The sequence below is a fragment of the Protopterus annectens genome, chromosome 6.part1 (assembly GCF_019279795.1).
Source record: "Protopterus annectens isolate FY-2018-M chromosome 6.part1, PAN1.0, whole genome shotgun sequence".
Lineage (NCBI taxonomy): Eukaryota > Metazoa > Chordata > Ceratodontiformes > Protopteridae > Protopterus > Protopterus annectens.
The window spans coordinates 132,086,341-132,109,982 of NC_056738.1; the positions used below are offsets into that span (position 1 = coordinate 132,086,341).

Consider the following 23,642-nt stretch of genomic DNA (forward strand, 5'->3'; position numbering starts at 1 on the left):
GGATTTAATAATTTATACATTGGCTACTACTAGCGCCTTCCTTCTGAAAATTATTGATGTTCTTCGTGTTTCACTGTTGCAGTCATCGCCTGTAGGTTATCCCTTCTGTGGTAGCCCTCGGCCGGGCCAAATACCAGATTCAATGTTTTTCTGTGTCGGCTACTGTTGCTTGCCTACTGGCGTCAGGTCATCAGTGCTATAAAGCAAGGCAGCCGACGCTATTACATCAGTCTTTTTTGCCGTGGAGCCCATAGCAGAAGCAGTTCGCAAGTGTGCTGATCAGTCGCTACCAGAGTTTGATTTACAGCTGAAAACGTCTAAAGCAAATTACGCTGTTGGGATCCTTGTTTCTTACACTAACCGATGTCCAAAAAAATTAACAATTGTCTCACCTGTGGAAAGCAAATCCTACACTGAGACTTCCATTCATACCGCTTCACTTGTTTAGGCCCAGACCACAAATGCCCCTGTTGCTGGTTATGTGCCCTCTTTAACACGAGAACCATTCATCGTAGAGCTCTTATTATAGCCAGGTATTTTCTTCTGTCTTCGCATTCCGAAATGGTGTCCGTCAACCAACAATCTGTAGACATTCTGAAAAAACGTAAAGATAAAGATAGAGACAGACCACACAAGGCTCCAGAATTCAGTGAGGTGCCTTCGCAGGTCTCCACTGAGATCCTTTCGGTGTCCGGTATGCTGCAGAAATCTTCTTCATCTTCTGAGCCTTTGGTTGTGTCTGCCTCGGTTGAGTCCGGAGCCACAACGCAGGCACCGGCTTCCGAGGAGTTTTTTCGCACTACCAAATCTAGACAAAAACTGATATCTTCTCATCCGACTTCCATTTCTCTCAGACCGAGGGATACTGTTAGGCCTAGAAGCAAGGCCACTCCTAGGAAATCTACCTCTAGCCATCATCTTTCTCCTGCTCCACCACCCCAAGCTCAAATGCTTAAAATGGCGGAGGATCTTATCTCCCTTATCAGGGGTAGTCAGGCCACAACTTCTAAACGGAAAAGAGACCCTTCTCCTGAAATATTGACAGAACAGGAGTCTGATTATTCAGATTTTGAAGAGTAACAACAACCTCTGACTGCTTATGAGGATTCAGATGCAGAGGAATCCATTCCTTCTGCCTCACAACAGAAGATCCTTCCTTTGGGGAAACCCTTCACACCCTCGGGGAACATTTCCACTGGGAATCCCAGGACTTCCCTCAATCTAAGGAAATCTAAGAGAGTTTCTAGACCTGTCCCAGCACAGACCCATGGCCATCTCTCCTATCTTAGAGGTGGTGGATGATGTCTTCCATGAATCCAGCTTAGCTCCTGACACCCTCCCACCTGCTCCCAGTAAACCTGACCGGTATTGCATAGTACCGGATTCTCACAAATACAGGTACAGAAATCCTGCTGCAGACCCAGAGGTCATTACACAGGGACCAAAAGGAGCTAAAGCTAGTTCTGCAAAGAATCCTATTCCATCTGACAAGGATTCCAGAGCTCTGGATAGATGGGGTAAAAAAGTATACACCTCTGCAACTGTAGCTGTCAGAGCACTCAACTGTCAGTTCCATATAATAAAATATCAACAACACACTTTGGAACTAGTAAAGCAAAAGATTTCAACCTTTCCTGACTGTGCCAATTCGAAAGAGTTAGCAGATTTATTGTGCTCTACTTGTCTAGTGGCCAAGCACTCATTACACTTGTGGATATGACGCCCTAGAAGCCTCAAGCAGGGCAGTAGTGTCAGGATCTGTTATCAGGAGACATGCATGTTTGAAAGAACAACCTCTCCTTGATAATTTCAAATCTAAATGAATTGATGCACCCTTGGATAAGGACTGCTTGTTTGGAGTAAAGGCAGAAGACGTGCTTAAAAAGATGGAAGACAAAGCAAAATCTATGCAAACAGTTAAAGATTTCTTTCAGGTATACCTCCTAGGTTTAGCAGGAATATTCCCTCAAAACACTGGTCCTTTCCTGCACCTAGTGGACAGGGGCAAGGTAAGCCCCGTAGAGACAGACCACTCAGGCCCCTATCCCAGGGACAGCAGAGAACCAAACAGTGGACCACTCCCGCTCCAAAGGCAGGGAGTTCTAAACCATCCCTCTATGGCAGAAACTCTCAATGATGCCGTCTTCCTCTCTCTGCCCTCCTTTCACTCACCAAAAGCTAGGATGAAGGCTCCCCCTCTGCAAAGAAAATTGGATTTCTGTAACAAAGGACCAATGGGTCTTAAAGATAATTTTTCAGGTATATAAATTCTCTTTCAGCGAACTCCCAGTTCCAAGAGGGTACCCAGACTTGCCTCCAAATCAGTGGGCAGAGGCATTGAAACAAGTCCAAACTCTCATATCCCAAGGGGCAGTAGAACCTGTCCCCTCAGATCAAGCAAGCAAAGGCTTTTATTCCAGACTATTCCTTGTTCCCAGAAAAGAGGGCACTTGGTGCCCCATCCTGGATCTATCCATTCTGAACACCTCTCTGGTGGTCCCCAAATTCTAAATGCTGACTTTACAGCAGCTGCCGATTATGATGACAAAAAATGCCTGGTTAGTTACCCCAGATCTAAAAGATGCCTACCTCCACATCCCCATAAGGGAATCCTGCAGGAAATTCCTTCGCTTCAGAGCAGGCTCACAGCACTTTCAGTTATTTGTGCTACCCTTTGGCTTATCTACTGCTCCCAGGGTATACATCAAATGCTTAGCCCTGGCCATAGCTTTTTGCAAAAATATACAGATTTACACCTAAACCTGGATGACTGCCTCATTCAGGCAGAGTGCAAAGAAAAAGCTACTCAAGGACCTCCTCTTTGTCAAAACCCTCCTAACCTCCTTAAGGTACACCATCAATGAGAAAAAATCAAAGCAAACACCCTCCAGGAAGATCATTTTCTTGGGAGCACTGCTGGACACAGCATCCCAAATGGCCTTCCTATCCCCAGAAAAGCAGAGCTTCCTGCCTCTCTACTTTACTCAGCTGGCTTCCAGAAGTCACCTCACTGCGAGGAAGTTCCTGCAAGCCTTGGGGTACATGGCATCTTGCATCCCTCTAATTCCTCTGTCCAGGCTTCACATGAGAAAACTTCAGTGGTATCTAAAGAATCTTTGGTGTCAACACTCTCAACCTCCAGAGACCTCTCTCCCTCTGATCCCCTGTATAAAGGCCGAGTATCGTGGTGGGCTGGGGCCTGTGCCAAGAACAAGGGTCTTTCCTTCACACACTGCCCAACCTGGCAGACCATTGCCAGACGCCTCAGACATTGCTTGGGGTGCTGACCTAGAAGGCAGGTGCACCCAAGGTCTTTGGGATACCCAGAAACTTCCCTTACACATCACCCAGAAGGAAATGATGGCAGTACAGAAGGCTCTGACATCCTTCAAACTCTAACTCAAGCTAGGGGTTCTCCTTATCAAAACAGACAACACCACAGTAATGTGATACATCAACAAACAGGGAGGGACCCAATCTTACCCTCTGTGCAGGCTAGCCATGAACATCTGGCTGGCAGCCTCTTCCATTGAATTACACCTAATTGTCCAATACCTGCCAGGGGTCAACAACACCCTGGCAGACCACTTAAGCAGAAACTTACTGGACCTCCATGAATGGCATCTCCACAGAAAAATCTTTTTACATATCACTCAGGAGTGGGGGACTCTGGAGGTGGATCTCTCTGTTTCGCATCTCAACCATCAGCTGAAAAAATTCTGTACCAGAAAGTATGACCACCTAGTGTGGAAGGTGGATGCCTTGACCTTCCCCTGGAACACCCTGTTTGTGTATGCATTCCCTCCTCTGCCTCTTATTCCCAAGGTACTGATCAGAATAAGGGAGGACAGACCAAAGGCCATCCTCATTGCTTCAGATTGGCCCAGACAACATTGGTACTCCTTACTGCGCAGCCTGACATTACAGCCTCCCATGCAGCTTGCCCTGATCTTATACCTTTTGACTCAGGTGTGTGTGGGGGGGGGGATGCTGCACCCAGACTTGCAGACTCTCAAACTATCAGCATGGCTAATACTCTAAAGGCAAACAAGTCCTGGACATTATCACAGAGGCCAGAAGGCCTAGAACCAGAAAATCTTACGCAGGAAAATGGAAAAGATTCTGCTCCTGGAGCCAGTCCAGAGGGGGCAATACCTCACAACCTTCCATCCATCTTATCCTGGAGTACCTAGTGGAGCTACTTAATAGTGACCTCTCCTTCTCTTCTATTAAAATCCACGCCTCAGCCATTTCAACTCATTTTGATACAGATCAGCCCCTGATGTTCTTCGTCTCACATTGCTGCAGTCATAACCTGTGGGTAGTCTGCTGTCCTCGATCGGCCCGAATACCAAAGAGCTGGGCTGGTGTCGGTCATTGTCGCATAGAGCTGACGTCAGTACGTCATAGTACATAAGTGCAAGACCGACGCCATATCCTCAGTCTTTCTTGTCGCGTGGTCCGAAGCAGAAGCAGCGTTTGCAAGTGCCGTTCGGCGTTCTGAAATTTTCATTTATCGAGTTTCAGACCGAAGACCAAGTTAGGCTAAGTACCCCGTTGGGGAAATCTTTGTTTTTCTTGCCTCAGTTATCCGGATGTCAGAAAAAGTTAATAATTGCATTTCTTGTGGGAAACAGATACCTCATAAGGATTTTCATTCTTTGTGTATTCCCTGTTTATGGCCTGAGCACGACGTGGTCGGGTGTCGCTTTTGTGCTAGATTTAACAAGCGCACCATTAAACGAAGATTAGACTGTGCCAGGCTTGTTTTTGGGAAAAGGTGTAATTATAACATGCCGTCAGATCCTCCGACGCCCGCTACCGCTAAAAAGCGTAAAGATAAAACTTTGAAGTCTAAACCGGATGAGTCGTCCGTTACGGACGCCGGTTCTACGGAGCCTCTGGTTGAACCTGTGGATCCGGCCGGGGATTCGGCTGAATTCCATGGGGAACCTTTACTTTTGCAGGAATTAACCTCTCAGGAGTTAGGCCCGGCTGAGGGTGCTTCTCAGGTGTCTGTAGTTCCATCTTTACAGAAGGTTATTAGGCCTTCTTCTTCAGTGGCTAAAGGCCATGCTAAGGCCAAAACTGGTCGAGTTGGTCTGGGTCATAGTTCTAGCTCTCCAGCCCCTGTTCCTAAGAAGCATATGTTAAAAATGGCTGAGGACTTGATTACTTTGATCAGGGGTTCTATGCCCCCCCCAGAGAAGAGGCCTAGGGTGGAGGCAGATTTAGAGGGGATGGATCATTCCTCAGACTACTCTGATTCCTCAGCTGAAGAAATTCAGGAATTTCCTTCTTATTTGGATTCGGATGCAGAGGACTCCTGTCCTTCTGCTTCTCCACCAGAGGATTTTTCTTTTTCTGAGACTTTACATTCCATGAGGGAGCATTTCAAGTGGGAAGGTCAGGATTTTTCGGATTCTCGGAAAAGGCTCAGGGAATTTTTGTTTCTGCCTCAGCATAGGCCCTTGGCTATTCCTCCTGTCTTAGAAGTTGTTCAGGATGTTTTTTCTGAATCTTCCCTTAATCCTGATTCTTTATCTCCTGCCCCTGTTAAGCCAGACAGATATTATAGAGTTCCTGAAGCACATAAGTATTTGTACAAGAGCCCTAGAGCTGATCCGGAAACCATTACTCAAGGTCCGAAGGGTATTAGGGCTTCTGTGGCTAAGAATCCAGTTCCTTTGGATAAAGATTCTAGAGCTTTAGATAGATGGGGGAAGAAAGTATACACCTCCTCTACGTTAGCAATGAGGGCTTTGAATTGCCAATTTCATATGCTGAAGTATCAGAATTTCTTGTTAGGTCAATTGAAATCTAAGGTGGATGCTTTATCTGAGGGTATAGAGTGTAGGGAGCTCCAGGAGTTGGTTCATGCATCAGATCAAGTGGGCAAGCATTCTTTGCAGTGTGGTTTCGATGCTCTTCAGGCTGCATCCAGGGTGGCTGCTACTGGTTCAGTTATTCGCAGGCATGCCTGGCTTAAGGATCAAAATTTGTCAGAGCATGTTAAGGCTCGGATTTTGGATGCTCCTCTTCAATCTGAAGTACTTTTGGTCCCCTGTGGAATCGGTTTTGAAAAGATGGAAGATAAGGCTAAGTCTATGCAGACGGTCAAAGATTTTCTGCAGGTGCAGCCCCCTAAGTTTAGTAGGAATTGGCCTGCTAGAGGATGGTCTTTTCCTTCTGGATACTCAGTCTAAGGGCAGGTCTAGGCGTGGTAGAGGCAGAGCTCACGCTCAGGGTTCTTTCAGACCTAGGACTTGGAGTTCTCCTGCACAGTCTTCTGGTGAGGGCAGGGGTCAGCCTTTTCGTAAACAGACCCAATGACCTGTATCTTCTGCTGCCAGACCCTTCTCTACTGGCAGCTCCTCTAGGAGGAAAGTTGGGACTTTTTCAACAAAATTGGCATTTGGTCACCCAGGACAAATGGGTGTTGGATATAATAAATCACGGGTACAAGTTTTATTTTCACACTCTTCCTCCTTTCAAAGGCATGCCGGATGTGCCTCCTCAGCAAAGGTTGGAGGCTCAGGAGCAAATTTCTTTACTTTTACAGATGGGGGCAATTCAGGCGGTCCCTCCATCAGAAGTAGGCCAGGGTTTTTCTTCCCATCTATTCCTAGTGCCAAAGAAAGGAAACACTTGGAGGCCAATTCTGGATTTGTCCATTCTAAATACCTACCTAGACATTCCAAAGTTCAAGATGTTAACATTACAACAACTTCTGCCTCTGCTGGGCAAGGATCACTGGATGGTAACCCTGGATCTCAAAGAGGCCTATCTTCACATCCCTATCAGGCCCAGCTGCAGGAGATTCCTGAGATTTCGGGCTGGTACTTCTCACTCAGTTCTCTGCATTGCCCTTTGGTTTATCTACTGCGCCCAGGGTATTCACAAAGGTTCTGGCTCCTGTGATTGCTTTTTTCAGACAGAGAGGAATACAAATTTATCCTTATCTGGACGATTGCCTGATTCTTGCTCAAAACAAAGACAAGTTACTTCAACACCTCCAGTATGTGATGACAGTTTTAAGGTGCCTAGGGTATTCTGTGAACGAAATAAAGTCCAGTCTAGTACCCTCTCAGGACATGTGCTTTCTGGGTGTGAGACTGAATACAGCTTCTCAGATGGCATTTCTGACCCCGGACAAACAAAGAACTCTTCATCTATTCTTCCAGCAGTTATCAGTAATGTCCAGGCTGACTGCAAGGACAGTCCTTCAAGCCTTGGGGTTCATGGCATCTTGCATTCTAGTTCTTCCCAATGCCAAACTGCATATGAGGAAGCTACAATGGTATCTCAAAAGTGTGTGGACTCAACACTGCCACAGTTTGGACACTGTCATTCGGATTATACCTTGCATCCAGAAGGAATTCTTGTGGTGGGCTCAGGAATGTCAACTAAACAAGGGACTCTCTGTGACCCGACCAGAGGCGAGTCAGATCTTAACGACGGATGCCTCGGACTTGGCTTGGGGAGCACACTTCAATGGGAAATGGATACAGAACGTGTGGCCTCCCAAACTACTACATTTGCATATCAACATGAAGGAGATGTTAGCAGTCCAATTTGCTTTGATGGCCTTCAAGGACCTACTTCAGCCGGGACAGGTGTTGATTCAAACAGACAACACAACAGTCATGTGGTACATCAACAAGCAGGGGGGAACCCATTCCTACCCTCTTTGCAGGCAAGCAATGATTTTGTGGGAGACTGCTCTGAGTTTGCAAATCAATCTTCAAGCACGGTTTCTGCCAGGAGCACAGAACTCCCTAGCAGATGTATTGAGCAGGCAAATTGTGGATCCCCACGAGTGGAAACTGGATCCTCAGGTTTTCAAACAATTGACTGTGGCTTGAGGAACTCCAGACATAGATCTGTTCGCTTCTCCACTGAATTTTCAACTACCAAAATTTTGCACAAAGATGTTCCACCCAGATGCTTGGAAAGTGGATGCTCTATCTTTCAGTTGGAACAACCTTCACGTTTATGCTTTTCCTCCTCTGCCTCTTCTCCCCAAGGTACTCTTGAAAGTCAGGCGGGACAAGCCCTGCATGATTCTAATAGCACCAGATTGGCCACGTCAGCATTGGTATCCTCTGCTGAGGAGTTTAATCCAGGAGCCTCCTTGGCTTCTGCCACAGGTTCCTCATTTGTTGTCCCAGTCAAACAATCATTTTCTCAATGTTCAGGTGCAGTCCCTCCATCTGACAGCCTGGCGTATTCTGTGATGGAGCCGGTGGGGTCTCAGCTTCCTCAACAGGTTTTAGATGTCATTTTGGAAGCCAGGCGGCCTAGCACTAGAAAAGTTTATGCTGATAAATGGAAGAGATTTTTTCTTTGGAGCACTGCAAAGGGTTTTGATGTTTCAGTGCCTAATTTGAGTTTTGCATTACAGTATCTTACGGAATTACTGGACAAGGGTTTGTCATTCTCTTCTGTGAAGGTTCATGCTGCAGCCATTTCTGCTCACTATGATTGTGACCCTCCTTTATTTTCTCATCCTTTGTTCAAACAATTTCTTAGAGGGGCAAAGAATATAAGACCCCCAAGTAGAGCTCCTACTCCTTCCTGGGATCTCAATTTTGTTCTGGAGAAGCTTACTTTACCTCCTTTTGAACCTGCAGCTACGTCTGAACTGAAGTGTTTGTCTTGGAAGACTGTTTTTTTGTTGGCCATTACTTCTGCTAGGAGGGTATCTGAATTGCAGGCACTCATGGCAGTTGAACCCTTTTTGATATTTCATAAGGATAGAATTTCTTTGCGAACTAACCCTACTTTTATGCCTAAAGTGATTTCTAATGTGGCCTTGAACCAGTCTATTCATTTGCCTACTTTTTATGCTGATCCCCAAAATAAAGGGGAAAAAGTCTTGCATTCTTTGGATATCCACAGGCAGTTACGTTACTATTTGAGCAGAACTAAGGAGTTCAGACAGACTCAACAGTTATTTGTTTCTTTTGCTTTGAGTTCACAAGGGAAAGTTGTTTCAAAGCAGACTATTTCAAAGTGGATTGGTCATTGTATTGCTTTTTGTTATTCTCATCATGGGAAGGATGTTCCTGCTGGGATCAGACCTCATTCTACTAGGGCTACTGCCACTTCTTCTGCTTTTTTGAGGGGTGTAGCTACTAAGGATATTTTGGAGGCAGCTACCTGGAGTTCAATACACACTTTTACTAAGCATTACCATCTCCCTCTTTATTCCAAGTCCAGGGCTGGGTTTGTCACTGCAGTTTTACAGGGCACGTTAGCAGCTCCTAAAGCTTTTTAGTTTGCCAACCTCCCTTTTCCTTTGCTTTGGGATTCTACCCACAGGTTATGACTGCAGCAATGTGAGACGAAGAACATAGTACAGTTTTGTACCTACCATAAATGTAGATGTTCGAGGATCTACATTGCTGCAGTCCAATTATCCCTCCCTCCTTCCCCTCTATAGTTGGTAACTGGCTGTGTTTTTTATTAGGTTTTTCCCTCTCTCCACACTGGTAGTTGTTGGGCCTTTACTTTTTTGGCTCTGGCCTTCTTTCACTCTTAGGCCTTCTGACATCTGGGGCAAGAAAGACTGAGGATATGGCGTCGGTCTTGCGCTTATGTACTACGACGTACTGACGTCAGCTCTATGCGACAATGACCGACGCCAGCCCAGCTCTTTGGTATTCGGGCCGATCGAGGACAGCGGACTACCCACAGGTTATGACTGCAGCAATGTAGATCCTCGAACATCTACATTTATGGTAGGTACAAAACTGTACTTTCTCCCATCCTTTGATTAAACAATTCCTCAGAGGGGCTTCTAATAACAGACCTCCCAGAAGGCCACCCATGCCAGCCTGGGACCTGAATTATGTTTTGTAAAAACTAACCTTACCACCCTTCGAACCTGCTGCTTCAGAAGAACTAAGATACCTTTCATGGAAGACTGCCTTTCTCTTGGCTATCACCTCAGCCAGAAGGGTTTCAGAACTTCAGGCACTGGTGGCCATTGAACCCTTCATCATTTTCCATGCAGACAGGGTCTCCCTGAGGACTAATTCTTCCTTTATGCCCACCTTCTTTCCTAACCCTCAAAACAAGGGGGAAAGAAGTTTGCAGTAACTAGATGTGCACAGACAGCTCAGATACTTTCTGGACTGTACTAAACCCTTCAGGAAAACAGGACAACTACTTGTCAGCTTTGCCTTAGGGGCAGAGGGGAAGCCCATTTCCAAGCAAGCCATTTTCAAATGGATATCACACTGTATCCATTTCTGCTACAGATTTAATGGGAAATCCCCCCATAAGTATATTCAGACCCATTCCACTAAGCAGCCTCCACTTCCACAGCATTCCTCAGAGGAGTTCCCACCAGGGACATCCTGAAAGCTGACACCTGGACTTCTGTCCATACCTTTACCAAGCATTACCACGTACCTCAATTTTCTAAGGCTAGGGCAGGGTTGCCAGTGCAGTTCTGCAGGGCATGCTGACCCATGCCTAGGTCTCTTACTAATCCTACCACCCCTCTCCTCAGCTTTGGGAATCCTCCCACAGGTGATGACTGCAGCAGTGAAACACGAAGAACATAGTACAGTTGTGTACACTTACCATAAATATAGATGTTTGAGTGTATTCACTGTTGCAGTCCTGGTTTCCCTCCCTACTTCCCCCTTCTATCTTCTTTCTTTAGGGAGACATAAGCTTCTCACGGTGCCTTGTAGCCACCCAGGACCATTTTACCATATTTCCTTGGGCTTCCGACTGGTTAGGGCAAGAAAAATTGATGTAGTGGCATCGGCTGCCTTGCTGTATAACACTGACAACCTGACGTCAGTCAGCAAGTGACAGCAGCCGACGCAGAAAACATTGACTCTGGTATTCGGACTGGCCAAGGGCTACCACAGCAGGGATAACCCACAAGCGATGACTGCAACAGTGAATACACTCGAACATTTACATTTCTGATAAGTGTACACAACTGTACCTTCTTCACTGATAATTTTTTTGCTTGCTGTTTGTTTGGTATGTGATCAGTTCAGCTCTAGAAAGCTTTACTTGGCTGTGCTTTGCTCTTGTACCCCACCCTGATTGATATCCCCATCCCCTTACATCATTTCCCTTATAGGTTACTTCTTGTCGTACAGTTAACTTTGGCTGATCACATTGATACACATCATCTTAGTGTCATATGCTGTATCATTTCTCTTCCTGTCATTGCTTCAATGCACCACCCAATACTCAGCCTCATTCCCTTTATGAGAAACAATGCCTACCTACAGCCAATCACAGCAGTATACTTCATCTGATCAATATATAGTTTAACTTCCCTCCTTTTGTCCCTTTATCAGATTACTACGTGTGGCTCTATATCCCTTTACCTAGTATTTATTTTATCACCTCTAGCTAACAGAGACTGTATGATTACAAAGAAGATGCAGATATAACCTGTGCTATATTCTTTAACTTTATCATTCTGGCTATAAGCTGGTTCACTGTAGGTGGTTTATTTAATTAAATAGTCTTACACAAATGTCCCCAATAATTTACCCTCAAGTAACAAACAAGCAAATGTAGTCAGCAAACTGACCTGCAAACATCAAGTTAGTTGTGTTGTATCCTGATCCGAATCTGAACTGCTCATTTCCCATTTTACTTTCTGCTATTCTGTATATTTATTTATCAGTCGTGCACTCCAGAACTTTCATGAGTGTGACAAGGGTTTGTTACCTCTGTACTGGCCACAGATGTAAATATCCCCTTTGTTGTTGTTCACTGGCAGTATACTTATTCTCCAGTTATCTGGGATACACTTTTCTTTCCATGCTGCTTTTGTGGACTTCAGGAGCCATTTCTCCCCTATTTCACCGAACGAGTTTACCATATCTGCTGTGACCTCTTCTGAGCCTGCTGTTTTCCCTGACTTCATTTTCCTTAGTGCTGTTCTTACTACTTCTGTGGTTAGTTTCTCGTCTTCTTTCATTGTTGGCTGTGTCTGGTGCAGTACAGCCTCTGTGGGTTTTCTTCATTCAGCAGCTGGTGGAAATACTCCTTCCGTCCGTTTTTGATATCCTGTAGACTGGTGAGCAGATTGTTGCTGGCATCCCTTATGAACGGTGTCTGACTGTCTTTCTTTATCTTTCTGTCATTGTCTTACAACTTGATATAGTTTCTTAGTGTCACTACTGAGTCACTTTCCAGAAGCTGATAAGAGTGCCTGAGATGCCTTGTTCTTTGCTATTGCAACACCACTCTTGACCTGTTTGTTAGCCACTCAGTATTCCTTCCTAGCCTGGTCTGTTTTTTTTTTTTATTTCTCACATTTTTATTGCACTCCTCCTTTCTTTTGATGGCTTCCTGAGCTTCTGCATTCCAGCACCAGCTTTCCTTATGTAACTTAATTCCATACCTGGCTAAGATGCATATCTGTTCTGTAATCCTCACACGTGCTGCTTTGAGGTGCTGCCATCCTTTTTTTAACTTCACCTATTTCCTCTTCCTCATGAGGTGTTAGAATCCTGAGTAATTCCTTGAACCATTGTGCTTTCTCTCCAGCCATCTTCCAGGAGTTCAGCCTAGTCTTTGTTGATCTTTAGAGCCTTCTCTGACTATACTTGCATTTGATTGTGACAACCAGTGGTTTATGCTGTGGGCTGTTTCACTGGAGATGACTTTGCAATCATTGATTCTACCTCGCTGCCCTTTCCTTACCGGGAGGACATCTACCTGAGCTGTATTTTGACTACTCTTGTATGTGATCTTGTGACGCTCCTTCTCTTGCTGAACCATGTATTGGTCACCATCAAGACATTTGCCAGACAGAAGTCTAGAATGGTTTCTTCTTCTTCTTCATTCCTGTTACTCCACCCATGTGAACCCAGGCAGTCCTCGTATTCTGTTCTGCCTGTCCCAGTATGAGCATTCATGTCATCCATTATCAACACCAATTCATGTTTCCTACTTTATCTAGTAGATCCTGCATCTGCTGTCTGGAATGCATTCTTTCCCTCACTATCACAACCCTGATATGGGGCATAGGCTGAAATTATGAATGCTGCCCTATCATTACACTGGAGTCTAATTCTGATGACATCCCTCACTGTCTTCTGAAGCCTCTCCCTCACCACAATTCCCACACCATTTCTAGCCTGTCCTCCTCCCGAGTAGTAGATTTTGGATCCTAAGCCAATTGGCTTTGCTGCAATGCCCTTCCATCTCATCTCCTGGATACATAAGATATCCACTCTCCCCCTTACCATCATGTCATCCACTTCCAAGCACCATACTGTCAGTGAACCTGCATCAAGTGTAGCAATTCTTAGTTTATGTTTGGCACGTTGATTGCTTTCGCTCAACAGATCTATCCCAGGTAGTCTAAGCTGAGCAGCTGGACACCAGCAAGCCAGTAGCTTATCGACCCTAGGCTCCTGGGATTTATGACAGGTGCACAATGGTCAACAGGGCCACATACATAACACCACTAGCATGGGTCCCTGGTTTAGGTTGAATTAGGTCAGGTCCTCCAGCCACATATCACCGAACAATACCAATCTGGCAACATTAGTCAATGTGACTGAATCACCTACAGCCATATTTTACACCATCTAGTAGGTAGCCCTTCCATAGCACTCATTCTGTGATCCACATTCTTCTGTCTTGAGGATACTACACACCACAGTAGTTGCCCAAAGTGGTTGGTTTGCACAACTCTTCCCCCTGTAAGGCAAAATCTAGAGGTTGTGCTGCTGCCCACAACTCCATTTTTAGGTGAGTTTGTGTTTTTTGGGAGGTGGTAAGAACCCATCAGAGACACAAGGAGACTGTCCACACAGGCATTAACTGGAGGTCTGGATCGGATCTTGTACCTTCTGAATGGGAGGCGAAGACATTAACCAATATGCTGACTGCTTTGTGCTAAATCAAGTGAAGGAACCTATAAGAAAAAGTGCCGACATGAGTCATCTTTCCTGGCCAGAGTCTGTCACACCAGTACATCAGTTTCACCTTAAACTGAGGTTATCCTATACATTCCCAGAAAATGTGAAACCAACTACCTGGTGCTCCCTCCTTGCACCTCTAGCAGTAAGGTGATGTACCTCTGTTCATCAGTGATGCCGTAGAAGGCATACAAAAAATACTTGTGTTCTCATCCCATAAAAAAATGAATTTGTCTAGATTTTTTTGCATGTCTGGGAATTAGAATAAGTTTCAGGAATTTTTGTATAGATTCAAGATCAAACATTTAATAGGGGAAGATGACCCCCCATATCCAGTCAGTAGTTAATAAGTCTAAGAGCTGAACTTTCACCAGGTGTAATATGGCTGCTTTGTCTTTTACTTGGTTGAATATCCATTTACTATCCTGTTCAACTCTAAATTTGTTCTGGAAATCCTGGAAACCAAATAAGGTGCAACCTGCCATCAACTGGTCTCAGTATTTAATGTGGGATAAAGAACTAACATATCATGTGAAATTGTTCAATCTCGCCGTTTGTTCTTACACACGGGTTTGGAGCCGATCCTCGGCTCCGAGTCGGCCGCATCACTAGCTCACATCTTCGAGAAAGCTCGAGGCACAGTAATATCCCATGACCCTCCGGTGCTAACCCTCAGATCTAGTTTGCCGCTAGCAGCAGATCACATCGAGAGGCTCGGGCCAGTAGAAATTTTACTATTTTTTCTTGTTATATATTGATAATTTTTTATATTTCTTATAATCTTTTTCTTAGCATTTGATAGCTTTATATATATAGTAGTTGTTTGACTAGTTTAGGTAGTTTGTTACCTTAAAATTCTTAGTAAGGGTCTTAGGCCGTTTTTGTCTGTAAGAATTTACAGTATTTAAAAAAAAAAAAAAAAGTTAACTTTTTCTATTTTTTTTTTCACAAAAATGTATATATATCTTAGTGTGCTGTGGTGTGTTTTACATTTATATATATATATATATATATATATATATATATATATATATATATCTTATATTGTCGTTAGAAATTTTTCTATATAGTGCTGTCTTTTTTTTTCTAGTAAAAAAATGTCAGAAAAGACCAAAAGTGGGTTTAAAAGGTGTCAGTGTGGACAGAAGATGTCCATTACTGACAACCATTTATCCTGCGTCTACTGTCTTGGCCCTCTCCACTTGCAGGAAGACTGTTCCATCTGTCATTCCTTTAGTGGGAGGGTCATGCTGGAAAGACGCAGGAAGTTGGTGGACAGAGGTTTGATCAAACCTGAGTTTCAAGAGGCCCTGGACAAGGCCGAACAGGTTTCGAAGTCTTCGAAGGGGTTGAAGTCTTCAAGAGTGTCGGAGCCCAAGTCATCGGCTCCGAGCACCTCTTTTCAAATTCGGACACCGGCTCCTATGACTTCGGTGCCAGGTGTCGAGACCTTATCTCTGCACGAGGCTCAGGTCTTGGAGCCAGTATCAGAGGTACCACCGTCTACTATCCTTCGCTCGGTGATGGCTTCGATCCCTTCGACCCGTTCTTCGAGGCCACTTTCCGACTCCGATGTGGACCAAGTGGTACAGAAGCTTATGGAGAACTCAGCTTTGTCAAAATTAATTGCGGTTTCGTCCCAGCTGGTTTTGAAACTCAAAGCTATTCCAGTTCCCTCGACACTTCCTCCTCCGAGACCCGTCGAGTCATCGGTTAGGAGTCGAAGAACCGATGATTGTAGAGCCCTCGGTGCCGAAGCCTCCAGTAGTGCAATCGGCTCCGTTGACCTCGACTCCTTCGGAACCAGCCGGAGAGTCTCGGAGCCGAACATCTTTCCTGGGTTCTGGGGGGGGATAGTCGAACCGAGATTTCGGTTCCGACTCTTCCTCTCGGTGCCTCGGCTCAGATAAGTTCAGATCCATCCTCGGTGTCGGAACCCATGGTTCCGATTCCGGAGAAACGACCTCCTTCTTCGGATCGGGGCACCGGTGCCTTTGACATCATGAGGAAGGTCTTGTCGGATCAGACACATACTTCATCGGTATCTTTATCTCCTTCCCCAAAAGGTCTGCGTTCTGCTTCTGTGCCTTCGGTACCTACCAAGCGTCGAGATCCAATGCCTCAGAAGTCCCCACAGGGAGACTCTGGTTCCTCAGATGCATCCCCAGAAGCTCCCACTGAGGATGTTCCGAGGAAACGACTGTGCAAGAGGAGGCACATAGATTCCCCACAGGAATCTCTTACATCTGATACCGATTTAGATGAAACAGAAGGGTCCCCACGGTCCACCTCTGAGGATGTCTCGTTTGCAGACATTTTGGAAATCCTGAAGCAAAGAGGGGACTGGCAAACCGTTACCCCTTCTGCGGATGAATCGGTTTTACTGAAGGCATTTGGGACTCAACCTTCTACTTCCTGGGTGACTCCTCCCTTTGACGATCTCATGGATCTAGTAGCACGGAGGGCTTCGGAAACACCTGATACAGTGGAACCAGTCCCTCGTAAACCCAACAAATACATGACAGCTCCCCAAGATAAAGCCTATCTTACAAAAGGAGTTCCCGTAGACACTATGGTGGTGGCGGCGGCCACTAAGAAAGAGATGTCTGAATCATCTTCCTCTGTCCATCCTCCTAATAAGGATTCTAGGACAATGCACAGATATGGGAAGCGTATATTTAGTTTGGTGACTTTTTCCATCCGATCGCTCAACTACCTTACACATTTTACGCGTTTACAAAGAGATCTCATTAAGGAATTAGGAGATGCTCTTCAGGGACATGCAGATGCTACTGTCGCCGAGAAAGTGACAGCGCAACTTAACACCCTAAATTCCATAGTCAATTCGTCCATGAGGCTGATTTCATATGCAGCCGAAGGATCGAGTAGAGCGGCAGCTTCAGCGATTGCCCTGAGAATACAATCCTGGTTGCGCTTATGCTCCTTTGCGGAAGCCTTTAAGTCTTCCTTTGCCAATGCCCCCTTTGATGGTGCCTCCCTGTTTGGGCCCAAAGTAAAGGAGACGCTCACGAGGTGTGAACAAGAAGGGAAGACCCTGTCTGCCGTAGGGGTCCGTTTTTCCGTTCCATCTAGACCCTATCCTAAAGGGCAACGAGGAGGAAAGATGTGGTTCCGAAAGACTCAGGGATCTTTTCAACACACCCAAAGTGACGCCCCCTCCAGAGGCAGAGGAGGGGGAAGAAATGGAAGACACCGCCCAGCCGGCAGAGGGGGTCCGCAAAATCAGGGTGACAGAGAGACCTTCTCTGGAAAACCCTTCCAGCACTCCTGAGTGCAGGCCCGACTGTCCTACTCTGGAGGCAGTCGGGGGTCGCTTGGCTTTATACCCAGAGGCCTGGCTAAATCTTACATCAGATTACTGGGTAAAAAGCATAGTTACCAGAGGCTACAACATTCCCTTCATAAAAATACCACCAAACTCCAAAAAACTCCCAGATGTTCCACCCAGTCTGTGAGACCAAGCAACCATAGAGATAAGGTTGCTCGAAAACAGAGTCATCCAACCAGTCCCAGCGGGCCAAATAGGATCCGGAACTTACTCAAGGTTCTTTTTAGTTCCAAAGAAAACAGGGGACTGGAGGCCAATTTTAGACCTCAGCAAGTTAAATACCTTTGTGAAAAAGGTAAAGTTCCGGATGGTCACGCTTCAGTCAATCCTCCCTTTTCTGCAAAAGGGCGACTGGATGTGCTCTATAGATCTCAAAGACGCGTACTACCATATCAAAATGGCCAGGGCGTCCAGAGATCACTTGCGCTTCCGGCTGGGAGCCAGTCATTTCCAGTTTCGCTCTCTGCCCTTTGGTCTCACCTCAGCCCCCAGGGTGTTCACCAAATGCATGGCAGTAGTAGCATGTCACTTGAGATGAAAGGGATTCCGGGTGTTTCCTTATCTAGACGACTGGCTCCTTTCCGCCACCACCAAGTGTCGTCTTCTACAAGCCAGGGACTACACCATCAGTCTTTGCTCTTCACTAGGCATAACAGTGAATTTTGGAAAATCTGTCTTATTGCCGTCACAGCGTATCTTATTTATAGGAGCACAGCTAGACACTTCCCTGGCTCAAGTTACTCTCCCCCCATCAAGAGTGTCAGACCTCAGGCATCAAATTTCGCTCCTTCTTCACAACAACAGTCTCTCTGCACAACAAGTATTAAGAGTGCTAGGCTTGATGGCAGCATCCCTTCTTATAGTTCCTTTAGGCAGGATGCACATGAGGATCCTTCAATGGATGCTATTCGCCCAGTGGTCGTATCTACAACTTCCACTGTCTCACGAAATCTTGATCACAAATTATTGCAAGAAGGATCTCTTGTGGTGGATACACAGTCAAGAGCTAACACTAGGACGACCCTTTGTATTACCCAGTCCGGTAGCAACTCTAACCACGGACGCTTCCCTGATAGGGTGGGGGGGATTCTTTCAGGGACAAACAGTCCAAGGTCAGTGGTCCAACTTGGAGTACAATCTGCATATCAATGTTCTAGAGATGAGGGCGGTGTTTCTAGCGTTGCAACACTTTCACAAGTCCTTACCTCGGGGAACAGTGACAGTTTAGACAGACAACATGTCAGTGGTCTGGTACATAAACAAGCAAGGGGGAACCAGATCTTACCCGTTATGCAGAGAGGCCCTCAGAATTTGGCAATGGGCAAGGTCCACTGGACGCTTTCTGATAGCAATGCACATCCCGGGGACTTTCAACGTAATCGCGGACAGGTTGAGCAGAGCCATCCTGTTCCCTCACGAGTGGTCTCTCAAACCTCAAGTGGCGGAAGAGATCTTCCGCAGATGGGGCCAGCCTTGCTGCGACCTGTTTGCATCCACTTTGAATGCCAAATGCAGAAGCTATTTTGCCCTGTTACCCCCCCAGGGGGTGTCCCCAGGGACGCACTGGTATACGATTGGCCCCCGGGTCTCCTTGACGCTTTTCCTCCTGTTCCACTAATTCCCAGGTTTTTGCAGAAAGCCAAACATCTGGACAGGACCATAATACTGATAGCCCCATTCTGGCCTCGACAAATCTGGTTTCCCTTCCTTCAATCCTATCAAGTGGAGGAACCATGGATTCTGGATCCAGAGCCAGATCTGTTGACACATTCGTCGGGAGTTCCTCACACCTTCCTCAAGTCCCTCAAACTGACAGCTTGGCTGCTCCGCTTCCCATCTTAGCCAGGTCGGAGTTACTGTGTCCTGCGGTACAACAAATTATTATATCTTCTCACAGACCATCTACAAGAAAATTGTACATCAGCAAATGGAACCGTTTTGCGCACTGGGCCTCCAAACAAGGTATAGATCCATTCGGGGCCCCAGTACACAAGATACTAGATTTCCTTACCTCACTTTTTCAAGAAGGAGCATCAACATCCACTATAAGGGTTCAACTGGCCGCTATATCCAATTTTCATATTGGCCGTAAGGATGGTTCTCTTATGTCCCACAGGCTTTGTAAAGCCTTCATGAAAGGTACTTTTCATCTCCGTCCCCCTTTTCATAATCAAATAGCACCTTGGAATCTTCATGCTGTCACAACTCATGTTGCCCCCTTTTGAACCAGCAACCACAACTCCGTTAAAATTGCTTTCATGGAAAACACTTTTCCTGGTTGCCATCACTTGAACCAGAAGAGTTTCAGAGTTACAGGCTCTATCTATCTGATCCCCGTACATGATTTTTCATCCGGATAGTGTAACCTTGCGCACCAATCCATCCTTCCTTCCGAAGGTTTGTTCGATTCAGAACATCACTCAATCTATTGAACTGCCTACCTTCTTTAAAAATCATTCCAGTAAGCTGGAATACACATTGCACAAGTTGGACGTTCACAGGCAACTAAGATTTTACTTACATAGGACAAAAGAGTACAGAAAGTCAGATCAAATATTTGTCTCATATGCTGACCAAAGAAAAGGACAGGCAGTAACGAAGGTTACCTTATCCAAATGGCTCTCAGATTGCATAAATTTCGTATATGCTGAATCCAAACAGCAACACCCTTTCAAACCCAGAGCTCATTCTACAAGGGCGATTGCTACCTCTTCAGCCCATACCGCTCATTTGCCTTTAGATACCATTTGTGCAGCGGCAACTTGGGCAAAACCACATACCTTTATCGCCCACTACAAGCTAGACAAGAGCTCCAGGGACAGGGCGACGTTTGGTTCCACTGTACTCAGGAATGTTCTCCCTTGAGCCACCCGGGAAAAAGGAGCTAGGGACGGTACCCGTGTGTAAGAACAAACGGCGAGATTGAAAAATTTCACATTAAGAAGTAATGTCTTACCATAACGATCCATGTGAATTGTTCATCTCGCCTTTGTTCTTACATCCCGTCCTACGGTCTGGGAGAACGGTTTTCGATTAGATTCCTTTTCAGCCTTTTCTAGGTATGGTTGGCATGTTATTAACATCAGTAATGGCATCTTTTATCCTCTACCTGGCAGTAGGGTTCCAGACAATTTGTAGTATTTGTTCATAAGTGTTTTAGACACATTTCTAAGAGGGATTCTTCTGGTATAGCAAACTAGATCTGAGGGTTAGCACCGGAGGATCATGGGATATTACTGTGCCTCGAGCTTTCTCGAAGATGCGAGCTAGTGATGCGGCCGACTTGGAGCCGAGGATCGGCTCCGAACCCGTGTGTAAGAACAAAGGCGAAATGAACAATTCACATGGATCGTTATGGTAAGAAATAACTTCTTATTATGAGCTGTGGTTTCTGTATATTCCATCCCTTAGTGAGTTTAATTGGAAGTAACGTGAAGAGCCAGGATTTGTAGCCATATCCTCTGAAAGTTCTGTTTCTCTCATCTCATTCCCAACTGACAGGGGGAAGAACTGGAAAGCTGTCTTATCCTTATAGTCCTGAGGTATGCCCCATCTGTTCCATTAAAATATCATTCCATACAGAGGAATGATTAACATTGAGCAGTCTAAATATTGACTTGAACCTTGCATTGTGGATGTATAACTTCCGAATCCAGAAGTGTTTGCCCCCCAAAGACAGTGGGAGAGCAGTCACCTTCCAGACCAGCTGAGGCTTACTCCCTCACAGAAGAACCCAGTGGTCGTATATTTTAACTGAACTAGAAATTTTTGAGGCGGCAGTAAAGAAATATCCTGAGCTGTGTACAAGACCAGTGGATGAGCAAACCATCTCACTGCCTAAAATCCAAGCAGAAAGTCATCTACTGCTTGTAAAATTGTTTAGTCTTTTATTAGAATTGTTCAACATAGAACCACATTTAAAACCCAGGTACATCATATTTGATTTCCCAAGGAAAGATCATCTACCAGGGAGTCCTGGCAGAATTCACAGTTAATACTTACAACCTGTCTTTTATCAACATTCAAAGAATAACCAGAGTTCCCTGAATTCCTGGATCATAGTAAACAGCCTCACAAGTTCTCTTGCCAGGCCCACCAAAAACACCAGCAAATCATATGCATAAATGGCCAGCTTCATCTGTTGAGCTCCAGTGCAGTAACCCCCAGTGCACCCTTAATGCAGCTTCTCAGCCAGTGGCTCGATAAACAGCGTGAAGAGTGGTGTGGAAAGGTGGGAGCACTGAAGTGTGTCTTGATGCAGCTCAAACAGATCTGAAATAAGAGCCTGTCTTAATACAGGCATCTGCATCACTCTATAGACCCTTAATAGCTCTACAAATTGCTTTAGGAAAAGCCATTTTCTATAATTTTAAAACAAGAAATTTCCAGTTGACCTTATCAAATTCCTTCTCAACATCGAAACTAACAGTAAGTAGCAATTAAATTTTTTATTAGCATCTTTTACAACCAAGGATATTATCAAGTGTAGTTCTTTCTATACAAAGCCTGTTTGATCTGGCTGCACAAACCAGGGAAGAAATCCTGCAAATCTTTTAGCCAGAATGGCCATAACAGTCATGGCTCAAAATTGAGATTGACCTATAAAACCCTGAATTAACTGGTCCCTTAACTTCTTTCAATATCAGGAAGATGACCACTCTTTCCCAGGAAGGAGGAGGGATCCCTGGTGCCAAAACTGTGTTAACAAAGGAAACAAAAAACTTGATGAAGCTAGATTCAGCACACCTATAGACCTCCAGGAATAAGCCATCTAAACCTTGAATTTTCCTCCTAACCATTCCTTGTAAAAAAAAAAACAACTTCTTACACAGTGATGCCACCAAAGCAGACTGCTGGCCCTGAGTCAACTTCCTCAGCTCATCCCCTTCTAAGAACTTAACTGAGTTTCTGTGGGTTACCCTAAAGGGGGGGGGGTGAAGCATAATGAAACACTAAAGCTGCTAAACTGCCCCAGTGGAGTTCAGTATTATGCTGCTATCTGGATATATCACCTTAAATATAAGCCATACTGCCACCTGTTGCTTGAGTCTGACTGCTAAATGCGTATATCCTGTACGGGAAAAGTCAGACTGAACTAGTATTAGTCTCCTAACCACCCTGTCTGCCAAGGCTTGCTCCAGACTAACATCAGCCCTCTCTTCCCCCATTCACAATATTCAGTAGTACCTCTGGGACTGCATCCTGCACTTACATAAAGCAGTGAAAGTACCTCCTTCTAGCTCTCCCCTCAAACTTCTCACCCCTTGGCCAAAGAATGCTTTAAATGATTTGCCAATGTTTCATTCTACATTGTGCCATTTGATGAGTCAAGTACTGAGATGTATTTTCCTGCTTGCCCTTACCTTACTTTTTTGAGACATATTTTAATAAAAAACTATATAAGCTTTTTATTAAACCATAACCCCAAAACATTTTAGTTTCTCTCTGTTGTGGCATTACCACAGAATAAAGTGTGGTGCAGCCATAGACTTTAATGGGGGATGGGCATCTTTGGGCATACACAGTGGTGAGCCCATTAAAGTCTGTGCTGCAACATACACTTTTTCCTATGCTGACATCACTGAGGTTCAAGTTCCCTCTTTTTTCTCAATGACGTCACTGATAGTGTGTTTTTGAGGTTGCTTATTGTAATTACTGTGTCTGGGAGGTCTTTGAGGTTTTGGATTGAGTATATTACTTTTAAGGTCCTCAGCATATGTAGGTCTATGTATTTGTCCTGTAGTGTGTGTGGCAGATATTCTGTAGCATTGTGAATTTCTGACAACCTGTATGGTATCTGTAGTGTTTGTGAGTGTGAGCTTTGCCACCAGGAACACTGTATAGGTATATCTCTCAAATACTGTATCAGACTGTTTTAAGAATTAGGTGGCTATCAGAAAACATGAAACAGTTGTCTCAAGAGACTTCCTTTTGTACCAGGCTGGCTGCATTGATAGCAGGAAAGTGCTGATCTGTGGTTTTACATATAAATATAATGGGTTTCAAAGAGTGACCGGTGAGAGGAAGAACACATTTTTCTAAGGTGCTGGTTGGTTAAGAAATACAGACTTGTCTTATTTCATGGACTGGTGCCCCTGTTTGTGCAAACCTGGTGTTTGCCATTATAGGGATTTGCATTTCTAAGCACCTGCATGTACACAGAGCACTGCTAACCACCACACTGCACAATGAGCAGTGTTGTGCAAATGCAGCAACTTAATACAGGCAAAGAAAATCACCAAACAAGCAATCTAGCCTTCTGGCTAATAGCAAACACACACTTTGAGGAGGTCACAGACAGTGATTCCAAATTCAGAAGATACCTGGCTTACTCTCTCCTGCCACTAGGGTTAAGAACAAAGACTTTAAAATTG

The 23,642-nt window shown here is 45.1% G+C and overlaps 1 protein-coding gene across 1 annotated transcript in view; it reads left to right on the forward strand.

Moving 5' to 3' along the window:
- SCRN3 (secernin 3) overlaps nt 1–23,642 on the forward strand; it is a 939,975-nt gene that overhangs the window by 87,245 nt on the left and 829,088 nt on the right. The gene's annotated exons all lie outside the window — the stretch shown is intronic.